The sequence below is a fragment of the Streptopelia decaocto genome, assembly GCF_964273445.1.
Source record: "Streptopelia decaocto genome assembly, chromosome: 2".
NCBI classification, from domain to species: domain Eukaryota; kingdom Metazoa; phylum Chordata; class Aves; order Columbiformes; family Columbidae; genus Streptopelia; species Streptopelia decaocto.
In genome coordinates, this window is record NC_138655.1 from 68,065,960 (window position 1) to 68,091,275 (window position 25,316).

Sequence of the window (25,316 nt, forward strand, 5' to 3'; positions counted from 1 at the left end):
CATCATCATTAAGGGGACAATTTCCCAGAGAAATCTGGCTCAAACTCAAGATTCTTTGGCAGGATCAAAGATGGATCAAAAGAGGGGGAGCGTAATTCACGAACACATCAACCAGAAAACTTGCATGCATCTACTCTTGCACTTCATTAAAAACAAACAAACAAACAAAAAACCAACAATTTTCTTTTGGTGTATGTATGACTCATAAACATTGAGGCTGAGTCAACACCTCTGATTTGCATTTGGGAGCAACTGTGCTTTCAGAGGAACAGATCAAGTACATGAAATATAAACAAAGATCAGTTAACACCAGAAGTCTTCACTGCGGAACAAAAGACACGGGAATTTGTACACAATTTTCTTCCAAACAAATGATACATATAACATCCTGACAGACCTAATGTTCATGCTTTATTACTATAAGTCTGCAAAACACTCCACTTCATCAAAAAACTTGATTTTGATGAGCTATGAATCAGGAGTCCAGAATACCTTCAAACAATAATGGACTGCTTCAAAAAAATCCTTCAGATTCTTGGATGAAATAAACGACAAGATTTTCCTTTATGTGGCCATTAAAGTTTACTGAACACCTTTGCTACTTCACACAGTGGCAATCGGGCTATTTAATTAGAGAAACTTGAAAGTAACATTAAAATTACTAAAGAAAAAGCTAAATAAAAGAACCATGTTGTTGAAAATTGGAATTAAATTTATGAGCCTGTGCTCCCAAGAGATGAAATATAAAAGTGAATTTCAAATATACAGGCTTATCTTTGCAAAGAATACTGCCAAACAACGAGTTAAATAACTCAGGTCACACTACAGATGGCTTCCTTACCATGGATAACTGCCCAATCAGTGAGCACAGAGTAGAAATTGAGAGTTAACCCAAATTACCTAACCCTACCTTGTATTGCCATATTGTGCCTAAGCGTTCTCAGCATTATCAACTAATGCACTTTCCATTGGTCTGAAACCACGATTGCTTTGCCATGAAAACTGAAAACTTTGCACCTTAACTTTCCTGAACTGATGTCTAAATGTGGGTGCATGTCAAGAGTGGACAAAGTGATTGCTACTCTGATTTGTGTGTCACGTTTTCTTTGGCAGATAAGGAAAAAAAAAAGGGGGGCGGGGGGGACACCAAAAAACAAACCAACATAAAAAAGGATAAGAGAGAAAGCTGAAGGGATGGCAGAACAATTCCTGCCTCTATAAGCATCCTCCGTGTCATTCCAATTTAGAAACAGACCTTGAGACAAGCACTGTGGTGGTCACATCAATCCCAAGCTGAGCAACAAAGCAATTAGTGTGCAAGGACTACCAAGGCACAAAAAGCAGTTAGGAGACAATATCTGTAAGCCCATGGTGGTGTTGTGGCATCAACTTCTGATGTCAAAACTTTCCACCAAATTGTCTTTTCACACCTCTGATTCTCTGTTGAGAGGGAGTAATGCAATGTCAGGGGGTCCCAGCCACCTGACTTCCAGGCCAGCACCAGCAACGTTTGGTGGCTTTGTGTGCCAAACATAGCTCGGCCTAAAATGTGTGCTGTGGCCTGTGAACACAGCAGGCGTGGCCTCAGCTTAGGAAATGGGAAGGGTCACTCGTGTCTTATGACTATCTCACCTCTGGTTCCTCTAATGGCTATAGACTTTCTTTCCCTCCAGACACCAGAAAACTGTATGAATAGGAGCCAGTTTTCCTATTTAACCTTGCAAGGCTGATTCATTACAATGTAAGTGAACTTAGTACAAGTTACTGCGCAGACCCTGAAAACCTGGTCCATTTGCAAAGGGATCCCCACTCAAAAGCACACACATGACTGCTGGTTCAGGAGCAGCTGGAACTATATTTCCAGTGTCTGCAAGACAAAGCTGTTTAGCAGCTATTTCTGCTCATCCCAGAAGGTACACGGACACTCAGACAGCAGCTAGCCTGTGCAGGCACTCGACAGAACAATCAACATGAGTGGCTTCGATTTAAAAGAATATATATATTAAACAAACAAACAAACACACACCACCACAACAACAAAAAACAACACAAGCAAACAAACAAAACACAAACCAAACCAACCAAACAAAAAAACAACAAACAAAAACCCCCACACCAAAAATCCCACAAAAAAGCCAGACCCACACACATAAAAATCAACAAACCGAAAAGACCCCAAAACACAAAAAAATAAACCCCAAACAACCCCACAATCAACCAGCCTAACAACCCACCCACAAACCCCCCTAAACACGCATCTATTCTCTCTTGCTGACAACGTGACCACAAGCAGCAGGACCGCACGTCCCTGCCTCTGCCCTTGCCTACCAACAGCGCTGTAAGAGCCTATAAATACCCCAGGGACACGCACTTGTGGTGCGGAGCCCACTCACGCCGTCTGTCCATTCGCTGGCCTCCTCGCCAGATGCCAGACAGCTCTGCAGGGCTGCGAGGGCACTCCCGAGCCTTTGTAACCAGCCAGAGTAACATGGCAGCATCATTTGTTTCGGAAACAAAACAATGCAGAAACCTCCGGCTGTATAAGTAGGAACCAAATGGTTTCTTCTAATCTTGAGAACCTGTTATCTGTACTTATCAGTCTTCCGCTGCACATTTTTCTTTTGCTATTTATGCACTACAACACAAATTCCCTGAACAGGCTGCTAGCCTTAAACGATGCCAAGTAAAATAAATAAATAAATATCCTCCAACATCCTAGACTCAGGTGCCCGTGGAACATCTTCCCAACTGCCCCTCACCACCCTTCAGTTAACAGTAATTTCAAGGGCATTCGAAAAACCTGCTCTGAGGATGGGGGACGCAAACCAGGAATAACCATCCCAAACTCCTCTAATCCCAGCACAGTATGAGAAGATGAATTCCATAATTAATACCCTGAGACAGACATTAGGAGGGAACCAGCATTTACCGAAGACACAGTAATCAAAGCCATGTCTCTGCAGATTCAGTGGCAATGAGGTGTGAGACGAGATTCCAGCTTCAGGGTTAGAAAGATGCCTTCAAATGGCTTACATTTTCTCCCTAAATCCTGATATTTTCTAATTCTGGTTCAATTTTTGCAGCAAGTCCCCTTCCCTTGGGACGGTAGGACTGTGTTTCAGCTTTCCAGGACTAACACTTCTCTCCCAGATCTCAGTGACTGCTCACTTCAAAAGGGAACACATTGGTTCATTAGACTACTTAATGACATTCATTTTGGCACTAATCTTAAAGCATTTAATGCATTTAAAACTTTCTTTTTCTTTCTTTTTAAAATAACCAGTATAACCTAGCAGTCAGACTGGATTTGTCAACAATTAGCAAGGGCCTCCATTACAGGAGGAAGTAAAAACGTTTTAAAGACAGCTCACCTTATTCAGCTTTCACCTGAATTATAATAAAGCATGATCCAGAACCCAACAACACTTAATTTTTTTTCCAGCTGAAGATAATGAAGGAAATTAACCTCTTGCATAGACTAGTATGGAAGCAAATAAGAAAAATAAGAAATGCAGCCACTGATGCCAAGGATAAATCTGGATGGGAAGAGTAAGAAACCACCAATGGTGATACAATCAGCACAGTCTATATTTACATCTGGATGAGTAGAAGAATTTGATAATCAAGCAACAATCTGCTTTCTTACTGAAACTCTAGCATTCACTGAAGCAAGAACAATACAAGATGCGAGTAGTGTGAGCCATTTCACACAGATAAGCAACTCTGGAAGGAAGCAAAAGGTACTAAATGTTACTCAAGGGAAGAGAAACAGCAGTTGAGAAAGAATTAGACACAAAGGATAAATTTAGCAGAAAAAGACTACTGACTTGGAAAATGCACATTACAAGAAAGTTACAGAAAGTTAAAATACAGATTTTTTAATTATAAAAGTTGCTACAAATGTCATTAACAGAACCCCATGATATTTCTATGTAATTTGATTTATAAATGTAATTCACTGTTGCATCACACTGAAGCTTAAAACATTTTGAATTCAAGATTGATAAATCAGATACAGTTCAGAGGTTTGATGTACTGGGCGGGGGGGGGGGGGAGTGTGGAGTGAAGAACAAAACCAGCCAAGCCTGTAAAAATTCAAAGGCCTCCTAAACACAGCAACTGAAGTGGGTTTTGTGAGATTTCAGGTATGTCCAGCAGCTGGTCTTATATGCAATTGTTTTCTCTCTATTTTACAACCATTACTTTGTTGCTCTCTTGAAATCTGAAATGACAAATACACATGAAAACTAACCAAAACCCAAATACATTAAAAAAAAAAAAAATCATCTTGTTAAGTCCATAAGCATTAAGTTCATGTACTTTGGAGGAAATGTTTTGTGTTTTCCCATTTGATTTGCCTTTGTCTACAAAGCCAAAGAGGATAGCAATTCACAGACATTTGAAATCTGTTGATGCAGAAAAGAAGGCAGTATTTACTCGTAATAAATAAAACTGTTCCTTCTTTAGGTTGGAATATAAGCAGCACTGACAAAAAATAGTTGTCTAAAAACATCAAGTATGATGTCATCTGAAAGCAGGGTCAATATTTCATTGGAGATCAAAGATTATTTTGCAAGCTTGATCTGTTTCCAGGAGAAGCAATTGCTGGTCTTCAATGTGTGTATCTCCTGTGAATCCAGGGAGATAATAATTCAAAGGCATGATGTGACCACAAATGGAATATCACATGCAGCTCTTCTCCTAAGGGATTGCAAAAAAAAGATACGAAATAACTAGGCATATACAAAGAAGGCTAACTTAAGGATAAGATACTGAATATGAAGACAGACTAAGGAAGCTAAAGTTATATAATCCAGAAAAGAGGATTGAGCAGAATATGATCTTAGCCTATAAATAACTTACAGGTAACAATATAGATGAAAGAAGAGAATTATTTAGAGTCCTGGTAGAGGATGAGAAGCAATTTCCTTTAGCTAAAGAAGGAAAAGAAACTGAACAGAAGAATGTAGGCCAAATATGTGCAAAACTTAACACCCCACAGCAGTATGCATGGGACTGCATTTTAACCAAGGTGGAGCCATGCATGGGGCGATTCCAACTAAAACAAGGGAGCCTCGTGCCTAGCAGGGCACAGCCCAAACTGCCAAGAGAATGGACCAGGGTTTGTTTTGCTGTCTGGGTACCTAATAGCAGAGATGAATTCAAAGAGACAAAGCTGATTACAGTTTTAAAGTTAGAAAGTAGGCTTTCCAAAAGAAGTATTTTTATTTTTCCCCTACAAGTTATAGGAGACAGGCTATTAATACTAACCACATACAGGAAAAATGGCATTAACATGGTAAATAACCAATCATAACAGTTAAAGACGGGCATAAAATCAATGCCCAGGTTGTGCCTCAAACATCAACAGAAGACTTGCTCTCAATTAATCCAACTTGCAAATTTTCAGATAACATCAACAAAAGCAATACCTGCTCAAAGCAAGTAAGTTGGAATGAGTAAGTAGAAATTCACCTCAAAGACTGAAAAAAGTTGGTTGATTTTGCAAATACATTCAACAGAGCAGCAGGAGTCTCCAAAAGATGACAGAAGCTGGCCTTAAGATTACTATCAGATCCAAAATGCTGCTGATGTATCCCTCATGTCGCAGCCTGGACTGAGCTAAATTGAGAGTAATTATTTCCTTGAGCAATGTGCAGGCAGCATAGCCATAACCCCACAGATGTCAGCAGAACCTGCAAAACCAGGTTTGGTAGCTGGTAAAAGCTCAGGCTCTCCCTAGTTTTGTGCTGCTGTGGCTACATCACAGTCACTAGACAAGTAGCCCATAGAATGGTAATTTTAAAAGATCTGCAGGAGGACTGCAGCGATGCATCAGTCTGCACTGTAGGTAGCCCAATAATGATGCATCCAAGTGGAATTATGTTCAGGGGTTAACCATTCTCGCGAGGTTTCCAAATGGTCAGGGGAAAATGACTGGCTCCTCCGATGGGCAATTCAGAGCTGCTCTGCTTCATGGGTGTTTATGTCCACTGCCTACAGACTGAGCCAAGGGTGGCAGGATGCCTTAACTTTGGTGAATACTCCCCCCTCCTATCAGACATACCATACTCATAACCAGATATAACTCTGCCCATTAAATTCTCGAAACAGCAGCATTTTACCTTGGATTGCTTACTTGTAATACTGTTAAGTGCGTGTCTGATAATCCAACTGATTTGCAATGGCTTTAGGAAGAGGCAAGTAAGAATTGTTCATAATTAATAGCATTGCTATACACATCTTGGGAAGATTTTGTTACTTGCTAACTGTCATGAAAGCTCACATGAGCAGTGGAAAAAGAATACAGCCCTTTGCCTCATAGACACAGCCATTTCAGACATTTCATCTGCAGTGGAAATGTCACAGGTTCAAGAAAGGTAAATCAACTGCAGTCTGTTTGCTGACAAACATTTGTACAAGGATGTTTTTCTACAACCGCACCCAAGATGCATGATCATAATCAGCTCAGAGGAGAAACTTTTTTTAATATATATTTATACATCACACACTTGTGCCTACAGTACTATTACAGTATACTAGATAATATACCACCGTTTACTAGGGAGGATCAGTCAGCAACCAACCAAAGCCTACTCGTTCCATCCCATTAAAAGCCCCTTGCTAATGCAGACACGCCGACATGCACAGCTCCACACAGCACCTTCTTGTGGCATTTATTCCTTTTTCAGCTGGCATCAGAAGTACTGGAGCTGAGATAGTTTCGAATGAGAAAAAAAAGTGCCTGCCTAGAATATGGTCTTTTAGCTATTTCACAGCTGAATGTTTCAAGTGGTTGAAATGAAAATGAACAATTTTTAGAAAGTCTGTATTCCTAATGTAGTGAAGTGGTGGTGGACACAATATAAGAGGTCTCACAGTGTAGTGTTCCTGTACTAACCACTAGACCTTTATTATGTTGTTAAAAATAGTATCTCTTCTTAGGGATGTGAAAAAAACATCCACATACCAAAGTAAGCATTTTCTACCCAAACATGTTACAAAGACTTTCACTCTCCCTTTCTCATCTCACGGACACACCACTCTCACTCTCCCTTTCTGCTGGTCCCATGACTAAGACAGGGTATCTTTGCAAACAAACTTATTTCTTTCTTTTTTTACCTCAACAGAAGGTGCCATCCAGGCTTAAAGCTCAGAGGAGCTTCTGAAGAAAGGAGAGAAAGTCAGGAGAAATGGATGGGGGAAGAAGACAGAGCCTGTGAAAACACAGTTTCCATGGATCTTATAATCATTTAGATTGGAAAAGACCCTTAAAATCATCAAGTCCAACTGTAGACCTAACATCACCAAGTCCATCACTTAACTATGTCCCTAAGTACCATATCTATATCTTTTAAACAGGGATGTCTTTTAAACCCAGGGATTGTGACTCAACCACTTCCCTGGGCAGCCTGTTCCAATGCTTGTTAACCCTTTCAGTGAAAAAAACTTTCCTAATATCCAATCTAAACCTCCCTTGATGCAACTTGAAGCAGTTTCCTCCTGTGCTATCGCTTTTTGGGAAAAAGCTTGTTCAGATATGAGCTGGAGCCGTATCACACATCCCTTTCACAATGAGATGCCAGCTGTCAGCCCAAGTCAACAGAAGTGGCTGGCAACATCTTTGTGTCATCACAAAGACAGATGTTCCCAGGTGTAGGAGCACAGAGGATCCCAGGAACCCTCGAGGATTAGACAGAAACCTGTTCTCATCCTACTCCTCCAACAGAATAATCAAAAAGAAATTCTGTCAGAGGCTCTGTGCTCCTCAACACCTTCCTTGGATGTTACAACAGGACAGGGCTTCTTACAGCTCAGCCTTTTATCACATTTGGTCTTCTGCACACATGTCATATTCATGACAACTTTCACAGCCTGTCCCAAAGAATTAAGGTAGGAAATAAGTGGAATACATAGAAATAGCAGTTTCATTTTGCAAAAACTAACCAGGTAAATTGTATTAAAATATGGCTACAGTTACAAATCTAAGATAATAATTGGCTAAGAATGCAAATCAATAGCACTTTGGATTGCCAATAAAGCAAAACAGAAGAAGATATTTATGGCTTATAATCCCCTCTAATAGAATTTCTGTCACAAAGTCACTATGTGTATATACAAGCTACAGATAGGTACGTAAATTAGGTGCCCGGTGCTTACACAAAATTACTGACTTTGACTAAATATTAATTGAACAACAATATTAGGTTAAGATGAATGTAGATGAACTCCATAGTTGATTACACATCACAGATTAAAAAGAGATTTATTTGAAAAAATACAGGTCAATGCGTCCTTTTCATGAATGAGTGGTGTGAAGGCAAGAGATACTGCTACAAGCAGCAGTTCAAAGATGCAGACACAAAAGCCAGGCTCACAACATGAGCTATAAACCCCTTTTTTTCTGTTTTTCAATTACTATAGGCTACCCATTTGACGTCTACCCGAGTAAATGGTTCTCAATGAAAAGCATGCAAGTACACGCTATTTTCTCTGGCTTTCTCCTGAGTATAGAGGATCATTAGAGAGTAAGAGATGCCTGCATAGTTTTCAAATTTTGTCTAATAATCTCTTGAAACAAGGTTTGCAGCGCAAGACATCCTGAGTCAAAGTCACCACAAGTCTGAATCTGTGAGGATGTGATTTTCTAAGATGACTTTGCCCTCATTTTTAGATGCATTTGCAGGTCCAAAGTAGTTTTACTCTGTGGATATCCCTACCTCCCAAAAAACTGCAGTTACTACAACAAAATAAAAATACTAATCCAGAACTACCTCAGATGAGGTGTTTCTGTGACTATTTCCAGCAATAGACCTGTTTATCAGAATTTTTTTGGCAAGCAGAGGTAACGGTGCAAATTCATTTCCTTTTAAACTTGGACAAACTTGATTTGCCCAGATTCTATTAAAAAAAAAAAAAAAAAAAAAGGCAGGCAAGAAATTTAATGTAGTATAAGCATAACAGTTTTCTTCAGAAAGTTGAGAGCCACGGTTTAAAGTTGTACTTAAGTTCCCAGTTAAGTGTTTCAACTGAGTAAGAACTAATATATTTGAAATCAACACAGCCAAGAAAGGGTTTTGTAAATTCTTCTAAGCTCCATATAAGATAATCCCCCCAATATAAAAATATGTGTAACTAAAAATCTGAACTGTGTTAGCAGAGTAGAAACTAGAAATGAAACAGTTTAGGTGCATCTGCAAATCTTTTATGCTTGTTCAGTATATTTTAGGGTTTTATTTAGAAATACATTTCTTTATCTGTCAACTCAGCCATATTCTCATTGAGAGCATTATATTTTATGTATTCTGAAGTATGAGGCACACAGAGCTAAAATGAAGGTGACATTTTATTAGTAGCCATAGGCAACCCTAGTTCTGGCTACTTTCATTATTATTTATCTCCCAATATGTACATATAATCTGCTGCTTTTAACTTTCTTGACTAATAATATTCACTAGAGACTGGGTCTTTCCTGTCTAGTGATGGGAAAGCAGAAAGGTCACAAGGTAAAAAGAAAACTCCATTTTCATAGGCACTTTAACGCATTGCTCCTAAGGGAGTTCAAGTTGCTTTAGAAAGGTTTAGACATATATTGGTGGGCCCTTGACTTCTGAGCCAGCTAAAAGCTCATCCATCTGTACACAACCCAATGTAATAAAAGCACAGTAAAAAAAGATAGTTTCTGTACAGTTTTTTTTTTTATTGCCAACTCCACAGTAACTTCACACACCCATTCAGAGTAAGATCAGGGTTGTTTCCAAAGGGGAGCTACAACGGGCAAGAAAAGGTTGCAGTGCTGTGAGATTTTCTTCCAGACAATGAACAGGATTAGAAGTGAATAGGTCCCACTGAGAAGATTACCCTAAAATGAAACCCAGGGATGACAAGGCAAAGCCCAGGGTCCAAATTGTGTGTCAGCAATCTCCTGCCAGAATGTCTGGGGTAAAGAAGTGACTACAAACAAAGCTGACATATATATATGTGTGTGTGTGTGTGTGTGTGTGTGTGTATATATGTAATCCACAAATTGTGTTGATCCATTTGCCCAGTCACACAACAAAGTGAACAAACAAAACTCTCTAAAAGTTTAGCAAATCCAAAAGTTAAGGCTATCTTTGTCAGAAGAACACTAGTATCAGAAAACAAGGAAATATCAAGATAGGTTGCCTAAATGGCCTTAACTCTGCTTTTTATCATCTTTTCATTGAAACTGAAAACAAAGAGAACAGTAAGGATGTATCTGAGAGATCAAAAAGCAACATCCAACCACACTTAAGTATGTTCACACAACTGCAAGGAGACTGTCTCACCCACCAACTAGAAAGCACCACTCATCTGTCACTTATCAGCTGACACCCTGTAACTGGTCATGGATGCGATCCTACACAGGGACTACACAGAGCAAAACAACTGAGCTACTGTTACCTTCAGTCATAACACCCTTAATAGCTGCAGAAGGGAATTATTTGCATTTCTAGCATTTAAGCTAATGCATTCTGCTCCACAGCCACTACCACGAACAGGTATTCCTGATGTTACCATCCCACAGCTAAAGATCGGTGTCTTCTTAAAGCATGTTTTTTAAGACATGGGTGAAATTAGTCACAAACACTAATTAGCTACAAATGAGAAGCTGAATACTATGTCACATATTAAATTACAATAGGATATGCTGACAGAGTAATTGGTACTGAAGCTCCTAGAGATATATGGGCAATTATGGTTCCTGTAGGCAAATGGGAGGCCAACAGCTACCCTGGTTGCAAGTGTGGGAAAGAGTCACACCCAGCATGTGACGGTCACAACAGCCACCCCCAAGTGCAGATGCATTTCTGTCAGCATTGCTGGCTGTTTGGGCAGCTGCTCTTGTTACCCACAGAAAAGCACATCTTCAGGATGCTCCACCAGTGTGGCTCACGTTGCAGGCTTTTGTCAGAGATGTATCATTCCTGCACACAGAAGCCTCCAAAATTTCACCAGTATTTTAAAACATAGGGTCAGATTCAGAGTATCTGACACTATAAACAGTGAAGGGAGATGAGACTTCATTAGAAGAAAGGTTTAAGAGCTCTTACAATATTTATTCAACCTCCTCTACCCCACCCTTGTCCACAGTCAGCATGGTGGGATGCTCACAGTACTTAATTAACAGCAACAGCCTTTCCATTACCTGCCAGGCACCTGAATTTGTACAGTGTGAATGCTGATGGGGGAAGGAGGGAGGGGGAAATGAAGTATATCTCTTTCTTGGTGTCTACCCAGAGCCTTTGCCCTTCCTAGAGAAATCTAATGGTGTAACTTCTGATGTTTCCTACTACTCAAAATCCAGTGATTTTAACATCTCTGAACTGAAAGGAGTTGGGACTCCAACCCTGGTTCTCAACGCTGTGACTGAAAATTTGAACATGCATATTGGAACAAGAGCAGATATCTCATATTTTCCTATTCGCAGGAGCAAACCGTTTTATTTTAATTTACTCCCATAGGTATAACCCACATTAATAAAAAAGGCAAACAGTCTTTTTAATCACTTTGATCAAATGTAAGCAAATCTCCACCAGATCCTGGCAACTCAGGGACTTTCAGTATTTAATCCAGTACTATATAGTAATTATTCAGTGGATTTACAACTTTTACAAAGGTTGTGTCTGCTCCCAGTGTTTTTACAACCTTTTCATTTAAAAATCTCTGTTGTTGTTCTATGGAATATTTAATGTTATGAAACAGCCAGCAAAATTTCCCTTAGTTCTTCTGGCTAGATGCTGGCGTGCAGCCACAATCATGCTAATGAGAGCCTCGAGGTACGCACACAGTTTTGTTAATTGAAGGAAGTCACAGAAAAAATGTTCTATGGTCTTCAAAGCTCAGATTCTATCTTTCTATTCATTTAAATCAGGTTCAAACAGGGGTTTTACTGCCCACCAATGAGAAAATATAATCAAATTGTGTAATGGTAAAAGAGCATCACAAACACAGGACTAAATGGTTCAGATATTGCACCAAGCACTTCACTGCAACACAGCTACATCCAAAAGTATTATTTTTTGGGAGACATGCCCCCCTTTGCATTTCTGTAGAGTGCCTGCCCTCTGGGATGGTATTTTGCTTCCTTTGTTGCCACCAAGACAACCAGACTGTTCAGATGTAATTTTATGAAATTCTCAGATTAGCACCAATGCGTTATCTGTATTTGCTTACCAACAAATGTGTACCTGTTTGTATGCAAAAGATGACAGGAGTGTTTTTCTAGGGCATCACTTGCTCTGTATGCAGCTGCCCAGACTCTTGCTGTGTGCCTGGGACTGCAGCTCTGACACAGTCACCCCATTTTCTAAAACTTGGCAGAACATTCATAAAGCCCTGCTGTAAGCATCACAGTCAGAAGCCTTTTTTTTTAAAAAAAAAAAAAAATTATTTTAGTGAAGTTATTGTTTATTATTATGAATACATCCCTAAACTAGTCTAAGTATAGCAAAAAGCTTTTCAGTAAACATACTGTGATTCTGACAAAAATAAAGCAGTACAGAACAATGCAGAGAAGTGCTAACAAAGTGTAACTTAAAAAAAAATTATTTGAAAATGTTTGTTATAAACTGTTTGCAAAGTGAAAAAAAACCAAACAAAACCAAAAACTACACATTCAAGTTTCTCTCTGAACCATTTTGTAGAAGTTTTCAGGTGTTACCGCAATAAATCCTACTAAGAAATGCTGCAGGGCCCTCCTCAGGCACTTGCATGAAGTCATTGAGCATCTTGATTATGCTGAGAACAACAGCAACTTGGGCTCCTTTTACTCATTTTATAAGTTAGCTGCTTATCTATTCCATCCTGTTACAGTCAAATCCTGTCACCAATGCCCACATCCTTCTCAGAAGGGAAGCCTGTTGAGGTCACTGGGCTGAGCCTTGACAGTTCTAATCGCTGCTCAACGACTCCCAGCAGCGTCCAGCCTCAAACACAGACCTCTGAGGAGGCAGCAGGTGGAATAAGAAAGTTGATCAGACTCCAGATGACAACTACAGCTTTGGGAAAAATGAAGTTTGATTTAAGTGGGAGTCTGGCCTGTACAAGAACAGAATTTGAAGAAATAATAAAAATGCACACATTAACCCTCTTGGAAAAAAAAGATCCATTCATGTTGGTTTGCCTTTTTTTTTTTTATTACTTTCTTCACTGTTTTTTGTGTCTCTGTGCTGAAGGCTTTCAAGGCTTGGAAAGCAAGTCAAGATGCTGAACAGCGTGTGCATACACAAGATGACAGCCTTTGGCAGGGGACAAAAAAGCATCAGAATATGGGTGAACGCAATGAAGGGCCACCCATGTGTGTTGGGGAAGGTGGGGCTCTCTGCTAGAAATCTGGGCTTATTGCTCGAATGGGAGTTAGTTGACCTGAACTTGATTTCTCTGCCTGATTGATGAATGTTAATATCATTGCACTTGCTGAATATTTTCATGGTTTTATAACCACTTTACAGATGCTTGGATGTATTAGAATCTCCCTCTTCCATCCCCCTAACCGATGGACACTACACTCCATAAAAACACACACATACACCCTTAAGACAAGGTAGATGTCTGTTACAAAGATTTTCTGCTTGATTGTAATCCAAATGGGTTCGCATTGAGCTGGCATTTTTTAATTAAAACCTCTTTTGCTCAGCTATTTTTTGTTTTGTGGAACATCTATCAATCAGGAGGAGTCACCACAGGATGCACTCCATGGCAGGAGGCCATTTCATCCCCTCCCCCAACCCCAGACACTCACTTTTTTTCTCTCCCCCTCTTCCCCCCCAACTTCATTAACTAAATGCACTGAATAAACCTTAACATCCCAGCTAAATCCTATTGGCCCTGGATTTGCTGCTTAATGCTAAAACCCAAGCGACCCATTTTTCTCCTGTTGATACTTCTATTGCTGATGGCAGCCAGCAGAGAAAAATACCCGACCTTAAAATATTTTCATGTTAGGAACAAAACTCAGAGCATTCATAGCTCACTCTTTTTGCTGCTGCTTGTGAACTTTATGTAAACTCTACTTCATGTGTGCTTTTGTGCTTCACAGGCTACACAGTAAATCTGTTGCTTAGCAAATGAATGTGACCAAGTGCATCTGTTATTAGAAGTGTGACAAGGTCTCTTTAAAAGAAAAAACAATCTGGCAAAGTCTATGAAAATAAATTTCTGTGCATTCTACATCTCCAGTCATAATGTTGTTATAAATATCAGAAGATGGAGACCCCACTAACTGAAAATCTTTGGGAAAGACTAACAACGAGAGTAAACAGTTTCAGTGCTAAAGATTCATTTTGAATTCCTAACCTTAGGTTGTGCTCTAAAATGTTCAATTTCACATACGCAACAGAAAAGGCTAAAGATTTTTCCCCATCCCCCTGCCTCCTGGCTGCCAGCCCTCCCGCTGCACACCAGTTATAATTGCTGTACCTAATCTCACCATGGCTCAGCTGCCCAACACTTCCTCCTCGGTCTATGATGATGAGCGGGAATGCCAATGGTCATTTCCCAGCTTTTGAGTCTTTTTTCCTGAAGTACCCAAATTGGGTTACCCATTCAGCTGCAAAGGCTCCCTGGGCAGCATTCAAGATCTTTGGCACTCCTGACTGCTCCTAGGGCCACCAGCCTGACTTTACTCCTTGCTCCATCAGGCCTCCAACCTCTCTGCCCCCCTCAAACCATCACCGCATGTCCTACCATTCCAAAAGCCTTTTCTCCTGCAAATACCTCTTTCATACTTCTGCCACACACATACATGGCTGCAGCCACATTCCCCATTAGCTTTGCAAGCTTCTCCACAATGTTCTGCCTCAGTAACACAGCCATACCCAACTGCAGGGTTCCTTTGCAGTTGTCCCGGCCCAGCCTGCTTGGCCCCAGCCTCCCAACCCTCCCAAACAGGAGGGATGGCTCATTCTCTGCTCCCCTGTGTCTTGTCTCATGTCGCCCAGCGTGGAGCAATGTGAGGGGTAATAAGCACTGTGTTTTGGCTAGGGCAGCCTCTTACTCTGTGATGGCTCCCTGGTAAGCGGCTTCACAACTGAGCACTTCCCTCACAGCTTATAGAATTCGCTCATCATGTTTTCAGTAATCTGCAGAGAAGGCTATTCCAGTTTGCTCTTGAGCATCCAACCAACACAGCAGTCTTTGGATTTGACTTATATTTTTAATAACAGGTTTCACTTTATATTAATATCAGAACTCAATGCCCTACAATACTGAGGCCAGTTTCTCAGAAGAAGGGCTGCATCGTGAATCGCCTGCCCCATGCACACCCAGTCCTTTGCCTGGAAAATTCCTGTGACATTTAGAGGCTGCAAAGGCTGAAAAGAAACAAGGAGCTTGGACATCTGGTAGAAATGCAGTTATCCTGAATAAAAATTATATTTACAAAGTACCTAAAAGCAAATCTAATCTAACACTGAAGATATGCAGCACAGATTACACATTATTAGTGCAATGTCCGTTATGAGAAGGCTTTCAAAGAAAAATGCTTCCTCACTGACCACGCGCTTGCTTTAATGTATTTCTTACCAATACCACTAATGGAGCGTTTATCATGTTTCAAGCTTCTCTGAAGTAACAAGAAAAATATATTGAGCCATGCAAGAGTAAAATGAATAGATCCATATTACTGCACATTACCATTCTGCACACACTCTACATATAGCTCTACAGATGTGTTTAAATATGGTCCTTGAAGGAAGTAATGGCAACTGACTTCAATATTACAGAAATATTCAAACCAGTGTAAACTGGAGACCAAGAGTAATAGGAAACAGAACCAGTAAACAAACCGTTAGATTCCTCAAGACTTCTTTTTGCAACATGGATGCAGATTAAAAAGAAAAAAAAAAAAAGCAAGATCTTTTGTAAGAAAGCAGCTATTTCAGATTTTAAGGAAAATAAAAATATTTCTGTTCACCTGGTTATAGATTAAGAAAGTATGGAGTAATAGCCACATGATCAATCAAGTTTTTATTTTTCTTGAATATAAATCAGTTGAATACTAGCTACATTATATATTTATTAAGAGGTTTACAAGTGAGTAAGTCTCAGTTTTTCATTTAATTTTATTTTTATAAACTCTTGCCTGATTTTAGTATGGCCAGCTCCTGGATTCCGTTTTGAACCATCCTCAGTGACAGTTCATGAACTTTGCACCAGGAATCTTTGTAGTGATCAGTGGTGGACAAATGGATTACCAGCTGCTCAACTCATTTTTTCACTATTGTTCTACTTCTACAAGTGTACACGAAAGAAACAAACAAGACCTACAGCTATACTGGATGGTATGCACACTTCTAATAGCGCTTTTTTGTAAACAAACAAACAAACAAACAAACAAACAAAAAAACTTTTGAAGATACATATGCACAGCAATTTCCAGCTATGACTGTATTTTGCTGTTTATAAACTACACGAGAGCTGCTAAAATGATTAGGTAATAAGTGTTAACCGAGTGTTTATTTTTCTAGTAGTACTAGTTAGGTTATCAGAAACACAAACCAGAAGTTGTACATTAAACACAACCATATACAATGTGACAGGACATTCTAGCAGATGTATCGAAGAGATTAAAGCATAGTAACAATACTTATTGCATCTTTAAAATTAATAAAAGTATTAATAAGAGAAGAGAGGCATGAAGTCCAGAATCTGCTCTTGTTACTGTTATCATAAAGCTACCGTATATTTCCTCACTTTTCTTTAAAAAGCACACACTTGGAAATCCACTTTTCCCCCATTGCACAACACAGAGAACGACGATATGATTGTTTACTTAGACTGTTTACATTAGCAACTTAAAACCCAAACAAAGCCTTCAGAAACGTTACCAGCTAAACGGAATGAAGCTACTTCCAACGATAATACCTGCCCCCCCCAATACGGGACAATATTCCAGCTCAGTTGCTTTTGACAGCGGTGCTGGTTTACAGTGCATCAGAAACTTCTTAGCCTCCTCCTTTCTTCCGCAATTTTCCCTAGCAAGGGCCAGCTCTCGCCTCTCTCCAATTCGCGTTAAACTTGCAGGAAACTTAAATGGGGGATGGCTGCAGCAAAGCGGGGGAACACACCCACCCCCTTGCCTCTGGATGATAATATCGCATTTAAATCCTGGAGCTGCCGGCTCAGGCTGGGTTACTCACCCAAGGGAAGCCCACACTTTGCAACTGACAGTCCCTGGGAAATATTTTAGCGCGGATGATAAACCAGCTCCATCTCCGTGCAAATCACTCCTGCAGCAACTTGTTGGTTTCAATCTTTTAACGACTTCGACCATCGCAGCCCGTCCCGGGCAGGCAGGGGGCGAAACTCAGCCCCTAAAGCACCCGCAAAAGCAGCATGCTCGGCTCCTGCAAGCTCAAAACAAAGCAACCCCTCGCCTCCTCCCCCCATATCGCCGCACCCCCGCACACAGCACCCCCTCATCGGCCGCGCTGCAACTCCAGAAAGCAGGAGCGGGCTTCTCCTCTCCCTCCCCGCTCGCATCCCTGCTCCAGGCACACGTACCCACCTGCTGAGCGGGCCCCCGCGCCCGGCCGGAGCCCCACGCCGCTCCGTTCCTCCCGTGGGCTTGCGCACCCAGCCGGCCTCTCCGTGTGCCCGGCGCGGCCAGCCGCCTCCCTCCGCGCCGCCCCGGCGGGACAGATGGCCGGGAGCACGGAGCCCTACCGGCGCGAAGCAAAGCTGGGCTTTTTTCCCCCCTTTTTTTTATCCGCACCTCCTTTCCCCCCCCCCCACTTTTCTCCCTTCTCCCCGTTTTTCCTGCCTTCCTCCCCTGGCTTAGCCCTTGGCAGATAAACCCGAGTCAGCCAGAGTGCGCTCACAACTCCCCCTCCACCAATAATTTCAATTAGTGCCACATGAGAGGAGCTTCTGCCCAAAATCTGCTTAAGAAAGGGCCAGAGGGCAGGGCAATCTCCTTTGCTCAACAATGACCAGAAGCTGCTATAAATATCCAAACAACAGCACTGTCAAGGCCGGGAATGTCACATCCTAATGTGATAAAAACTGTAAGGAACCGATATATACCAGAAGTACAAAGAAGGAAAAATGATTTTTTTTAAAAAAGAGACAAAGATTAAAAGCAGTCACTACCTTCCTATCCTCTCTCCCGATATGTGACCTTGTAATATGTTACCAAAGTTGTATATTTCTGGGTGCCAAGCTATTACGTTTTCGAGGTCCCGTGCAGCTTGCTCACAATCCCTTTGTGACAGCTGCACTCTAATATTTACAGGTACCCAAGTCTATGCATCTTATATAACAGTGCAGAGACCAGGACTGGTCAGAGGTATCCTCCAACCCCACAGATATGTTACATCATACCAACAGTATAAGCAATGATTTCTCCAAATTAAAATATTAACAAGAGGTTAATAAGTAAATGAATACGTTAACAAAGCAGAAACTCAGGTGCATTTGTATTAAAACCAGGGACTTTAATCTAATTTGATTTAGACATATTTTACACCAGCAAATGTCACCACTGAGGACAAGCTCTAGGCTGAGGTCTCTAACTATACAGTGAGTTAGAGCTGAAAACTAACAAAAAAACCAAAACAAAACAACAAGTCAAAAACCCCAAAAGCCCTAACACCCCTGATCCATCAGAGTGTCTGGCCCTAGAGCACCACTTTGCAAACCTGCAGTTCACACTGTGTGAGTAGCTGGATGCTGCCTGGTCCGGCACAGGGAGGGCAGGGCGGGAGAAGGGAGTGGTTTCTGTCCTGTTTGACTGCTTGTAAATTTGCAGTGCCTTTGAGACAGTGATTTCCAGCCTGTTGATGGCAGGATGACAACAGCTAGGTTCATCTGAGGGGAAGCCGATAGTCACTGTCACCTAATTCCCCCCACAGACATTCCCGAATGTAATCATTGCAAAGGGAGGGCACTCAGCTGATGTCCCTTCAACTCTCGTGTCTCAATGTTTATGTACAAATCTGTGTAAAAGTAGTTAATCCTATTAACTAACCTCATGCTCTTTCAGAACTCAGATAAAAGCTGTTTGAATTTATCCCTGTATTTCCTCTGTTCAGTTTCCACCAACCCAACAATAAGCTTCTCTTCTACTACAAATAAATATTATTTTTTCCATTTCATTCCCATGCCCTCCTCTGATCATACTTGTCTCGCTGCAGTGAACACTGCTTTTTCATACTAAACCCATTCACATACAGGCTTATCCTCAAAGCACCCTTATTCTCAAACTATGTCCAGCGACGGTTTTTGATGGTTTATTATTTCCTTGAATTTTAGCATGTGCCCTACATAACAAAGAATGTACTTTCAGAAGATCATTTGAAGAAACGTATTTTAAAAAAGGTAATATTTAGGTGAAGCTCATGCAAAACCCTAGTTCAAAAATCATGTGTGCAGGCTTACAGGAACAAAACTACCCACAAGATTTCCAGACTTCCCAGCTTTAGCAGGGACAGAAATATTCCTTATTTCAACAAAGACCTTTCAGTAACCCAGAGCGCGCAGATGCAGAACAATAACACCAACACGAGCACCACAGACTAAGCATTGTTGGGCCAAAGCTGCTGGCCCACAGGCTGACAAAGCCCTCCCTGAGGATGGGGGAGAGCGAAGCAGAGCCCCATGTTCTGGCACAGGCAGGGTGGAGGTCCATGAAGCCCAGCACAGCAGCTGGAGTTATGGCAGGACGTCCAGCTGTATTTACAAGGTGTTGCATTATAGCTAATAAACCCTGCCGGTTCCACTGGTGGATCTTTACATTCTGTTTATGATCCCGAGTTTATGTCAAGCAGGGCCACTCTGGGTGTCTGCAGCAATAGTGCAGAAAGGCTTTTTGCATTGCAAGGCAGTGGACAGGACCTTTGCTGCAGGAAAAACAAAAATCCTCAACAAGAAAACTCCCTCCAGGTAAGCGGTAAAAGATTTTTAGTATAATGAGCGTACCTGGGAAAAACATGACCTACAACTTAAACAGCTGCATAGTTGTAACTGAGTAACAAGACTGCAAAAGTAAGTCACTAATGGAGTGAAATGAAAGATTGTGTGCATGGTATAAATATCCAGCCAGCCAGGCAGATGAATAAATTGGCGGAACTGAGCCACTGATGCCAGAAGTGAAAGAAAAATATCCTTCTTTCTGAATTTTGGGTAGTTTTTGTATCTTTCGCTTCCTGGATCAGCTATCGTTAGAGCATTCAGAGACAAGAGGAAAAAAATGTTATAAAAATAAACAATATTTCCTGTCTTGCCAAAAGACCCTGTTTGAGACTGATGTGTCTTGACCTGGTCCTCATTGTTTTGCGTGCTGCTTTCTGACACCAGCTTTTTCAATCTATGGGTAGAAATGGTGAAGGAATCTTGCAACCTCCCTTGAGGATGCTGAAAATGTAATGTGAGGAAAACTACATTAATGGAAAACAGAGAGGTATTCAGAAGGGTTCTCCCTTGTAAGCTTGAAAGTATTCAAAAAGTCATTTGATTTACAGATCAAAATGTTGCATTTGGTGGTAAATCTAAGAGCAGATGAGAGAAATCTCCATGAGCAATGTCCCAAACCCAAAATATATAAAGATACCGTTCAGTTTGTGAACAATTTAGTATGCATTTGCAATTTTAAACTGTTTATAAAATATTTCACCAATAGATCAGGGTAAGACTTCTTGTTTTGTATAAAAGTATGACCATTGCCTAGAAGTGCTTTAAATTAACTCATTATGGAAATGAAAACCTGGATCAGACACATTGGGTGCTCATGTTTGACATAATTTCCCCCAGAAGCCAGCCTGTAGATGGAAAGCTGTCCTCAAGCACTGGCTGAAGTTTTCCCTTAAACACTATTGTGTTTGATAAGTGAAAACTGACAACACTACCAAATCATCTAGTATTAGTGTTCTTTTCTTTTACATGTCCCTGCTCTTGGAAGAAAAAAAAATAATGGATTATGCTATTTCTTTGTCTGAATAAAATATTGCAGTTCCGGAGATAAAGACGTATTCAGCTGAGCAATTAAATAGCTAAATAAATGAATCAGCAGAGCAGAAGTGACAGATTTAATTACTGCTTAGAGCTAGGAAGGGGAACTAATTATGGGGTTCATGAACCACATGCCATTCTTCTCCTTAAGCATGTGCTTTGATTCTTCTGGATCAAGCTCGGCAAATGCAGTAGCACCATACACCAGATTAAAAAAAAAGAAAGGGGGGGAGAAAAAAAAAAAAACCCATTCAAAATCTGGAAATAAAGTCTAATCTTTGAAGAAAGAATAATCAATACTCTGTTTAAAAGCCCATGTACAATTGACTCAATACATGAGTTAGAGGAACATTCTTTTAAACAGATAAGCACTAAAAATGTAGCTCTCCAAAAAATGAAAGTGCAATGAAGTTCACTGGATGTGCATAAACCAAAGATTGCAACAAAAAGCTGTGGCAATTGAGCCATAAAGCATATAGCTCTATCAAGTGATTAGGAGCCCTGTTCATCAGGAAGTATCTGTAGCTGGAAAGCCTGTTGATCCTGGCTCTCTGCTGCCTTGGTCTGTGTGCCACAGCAAGCAATACAGTTCAAAAAGTTGCTTTTGTGGCCATCAACTGCAAAGCCACTAGTGGCGGAAAAAAATGTTCCTCCGTTTCTGTCTCCTGTCCCATTTCTCTACTTTGCATTTACTTTACCATGCCAATTACTGGAGCATCACATTAAAATGATGAGCCTTGGGGTATAATCCCACAAAAATGACCTTTTTTCCTCATTAGTGGGAGAGAGAAAGAGGAAAAAAACCCCATACATAATCACATCACATCATTCAATGAATTGCATAATTTTGGTGAGTTTACAGCTAATATATAGATGAAGAGACAGATATCGTTTCAGAAGAAAGGAAAGGAGGAGGGGAGAGGACCAAGATATATTTAAAAAAAAAAAAAAAGAATTAATGGAGGTAAGAGAAGTATTTCATTCATAGCCAGTGGTTTTCTAAGATTAAAATCTCAATGTGTTGTGATGTCTGTTTCAGCATAATTTTAAAAATCAACACTTTTGCTTCTTTTCCTGAAAATGCTGTGAAGAAAGAGGTAAATAACTGCACAGCTGACCTCATACACTGTTCTGAAAAGCTATCAGACCTTCTACTCCACTGACTCTGGAGATTTTTAAAAAGCAGAACATGATGCAAACAATAAAATATCATATGGTTGTGAAGGATCTAAATACAGCCAGCTATAACCGTGTTCTCCTTCCACACCACTAGTAATTTTGTCAGAATGAAAATAATTGTGTCCAAACCCAGAGGTATAGGCTGATCCCTGGGAAGTCTCCCTGGACAATCACAAATGCCATCACCACCCAACATCAGATCTGCTTGGCTGAAATTATGTTCTCTGAAGGCAGCCAAAACCAAGGTCTGTTGCATCAGTAAAGTCCAAAATGAACCCTATATTGAAAATCAGTCTCTGGCCTTCTGTATCAAGGGAAGACTCTATCTATCTGTGGGAAACCTGGAGTACGGTACATTCAAGATATGGTAAAAACAGGATTTTTTTTTTTTTTTAAGTATTGTATAGCTCCATAAAAGTGACATCCCTTGCCTGGAATTCCAGTGCAGTTAGATCAGAAGAAAATGCAATTTGCACCTAGACACACAGCAAAGCAGGGAGGAACTGATCTTCAAGAGACAATATATCTGAAACATTATGTACAAGTTGCATTGGCACTCATACCATATGAATTTTACAGCATCTGTTATCCATGTTAATAACGTGTGATGTATGAAGAAAGTCGCTAAGGTACCAGTGATCATGAACCTTGCAGAACATGTACGCAACTAGTATCTAATAACAGAGATATTATGATTGTATAAATAACCTCAGTGGAGTGTGAGGAGTTGAAAAGGATCCCATGGGCAGGGGCAGCCAGTCAGCAGACTGCGGAAGGACAAAGAGTGAATATACTCTTGGTGCATAACACTTCTGGTCTGAGGAGGCAAAATCAGCTGTATTCACCTAGCAGTCTCTGCCAGTCTCACAGGGAAATGACCCTTTAAATACCTGACACATCCCTCTCATGGACATGATTGGCACTTGTGTTTGCATGCAAAGCACAGCCCCCAAAGGAATACAGGACATTTTATGTGAGCTCGCCACCTGAGGGGAAGGTTGACTTTATGAATCCATCATCTTCTGCTCTTGCCACCGGGCAATACAAAAGAAATCCCTCATGGAATGCTTGAAACAGGAACCATGGTTAAGTATAGGCCAGAAGTGAATTTGTCACTCATTGTTTTATTTATACCCTTTTGCTCTCACTCTTGCACTAGGATGTATGCCCTTAAGTCTTGCTTAACATAATTTTGCAGCATTTCACCACCCAGCCAGTCTGGTGCAGTGGAGAGATGAGATGAAATAAAGTGAAACCAGCAAGTTCCCAGTAGAAAATAAAGACAAATGGGGCACATGGCATCTTGAGATGTAGGTGTCTCCTCCGACAGGGTCATAGAACCCTAGAGCTGGCAAAGATTTCCTTCCTATTTTCAAAGGGTCACTGGGAAATGGACAGTAAGGGAGGACTTTACTAGCGGGGAAAGGATTAGCCCTAACAGGCATGAATTAATTCCTCTCCTGCAAGAAGCAGATGGCAAAGCAAAACTCCACAGTTACGAGAGATCCCTGGATTTTCAAACAGGCTCTGACTCCATGTTTGGTTGTTACAGAGAAGGCAGAAGGTAATTTTTCTCTGCCATGGGGAGCATACACATGTACCAAAGCTACACTTGGTGAAGTTTGCTTATGAAGATTTACAGAAGAGATGACTAAGTATGCTAGTGGGTGTAAGAGGAGCTGCTTGTTGTCTGGTACAAAGAAGAAATTACCGTGTTTTTATATAAAGTCTAAATAACATTTGGGGTAATTTAAAATCACCCAGCATTTTCTTATTTTTAAACTCAAGGGAGCCTTTTTTTATTTTTTTTTGAGTGCCCTATTGCATTTTTCTAATAGTTCATCAAAAACTAGAAGCAAACATTCAGTCTTTGCTGAGGACTAATATGAAAAAAATTCAAGCTCCTTGACAATAATGACAACTGAAATAATGGGAGCCACTGTCCAAACTAAAAGCTGAAGTAAGCATACAGCCATGATGCTTAAAGGGTTTTCACTGAGAAAGGCAAAGATGCCCACACACAAATGTCAGAGCTTGCTTAATGTTGGAATAAGTTGTGTCTGAGAAAAAACAGAAATATGCCAGAAACTGAGGGAACAAGGAAGCATGTGAACTGGCTAGAGGGTAGCCCTTGAAGACTGGCACTGAGCCAACTCAGAGAAATGTCCTCCTTTCTCCTAGTGCAGTAGCATAACAGAGAAGGAGCAGTCATAAAGAGTATGAAATAAGGAGTAAGAAATCTGATCCTCACCATTCTCAGAAATACAACTCCTGAGCTAATACAGATGATAAGAAGGTGGATTATAATATGGCTCACTGTGACACTTTAGAACAATTAGAATAAAAAGCTAAAACCTGAGAAACAGGTATGTTGTAAAATTCTGCCACTTTGAAAAACACTGGCTGCAACATGAGGGAATATCACAAGTTTTGGATGGACCAAAAGAACAATTCACAGATCTATAGGAATAGTTCAGTTCCATCACTTAATGTCTGAGGTTTGCCAGCTTGGAGAAACAAAGCTCCAGGGCACAAAAATCAGTCAGACAGCTGTGGGACAGACTTGGGAAGATTAGACTCTGAATTTGGCTACTGAACTTCCCATGGCAGAAGGTGTAGAAATTACCAACACCAATATCCACTAAACACAGGGCAGTTTGAAAGTCAAAACTGAACCACCTTTGTAGTTCAAACCTCAAATGAAGACAGTGATGGCAAAATATCCATCCATCCTGAACGAAAACTGATTTTAACACAAACTTCTTGAATTCACAGCAAAGAACCTGGAGCGGAAAAAGGAGAAGCTAAGATAGCCAGGAGTAGAGAATGAAATGCTGATAATGACGTCTACATTTTGGAAAAAGTAGCATGGTACATGCAACATTTAGACCAAGGAGGCCCCCTGAATTTCTAAATATGAGCAATGCTATGGTTATTCTTCATTTAAGACTATAAAAGTTTTGCATACCTTTTATTCTAGAGCCAGCACAAGACTTTTGAACAGCTCAGGCAAGGCTGACAGTCCTTCTAAAATAACAGATGGGACAAGACCACTCCTGTCTGCCACAGGGAAGCAGGGAATGGCAAAGGAGAGGCCTAGAGGGTCCATGCTGCTAATCCAGCTGCCTCCTGGGACTGATACCCGTCAGCTCTCACAGCTGCCGACA

The 25,316-nt window shown here is 40.7% G+C and overlaps 1 protein-coding gene across 5 annotated transcripts in view; it reads right to left on the reverse strand.

Annotated features, from left to right (window-relative positions):
* The window catches only part of LOC309436906 (poly(rC)-binding protein 3-like), a 151,578-nt gene extending 133,855 nt beyond the window's left edge, over positions 1 to 17,723 (reverse strand). For 4 of the 5 annotated variants that reach the window (XM_082046558.1, XM_082046559.1, XM_082046557.1 and 1 more), the window contains exon 1: positions 17,531 to 17,723. The gene's annotated coding sequence lies outside the window, so the exon portion shown is untranslated. Of the gene's footprint in view, positions 1 to 17,162; positions 17,271 to 17,530 lie in introns of those variants that run through there. The other variant, XM_082046556.1, reaches the window with a different exon arrangement.
* Positions 17,724 to 25,316: the final 7,593 nt, after the last annotated feature.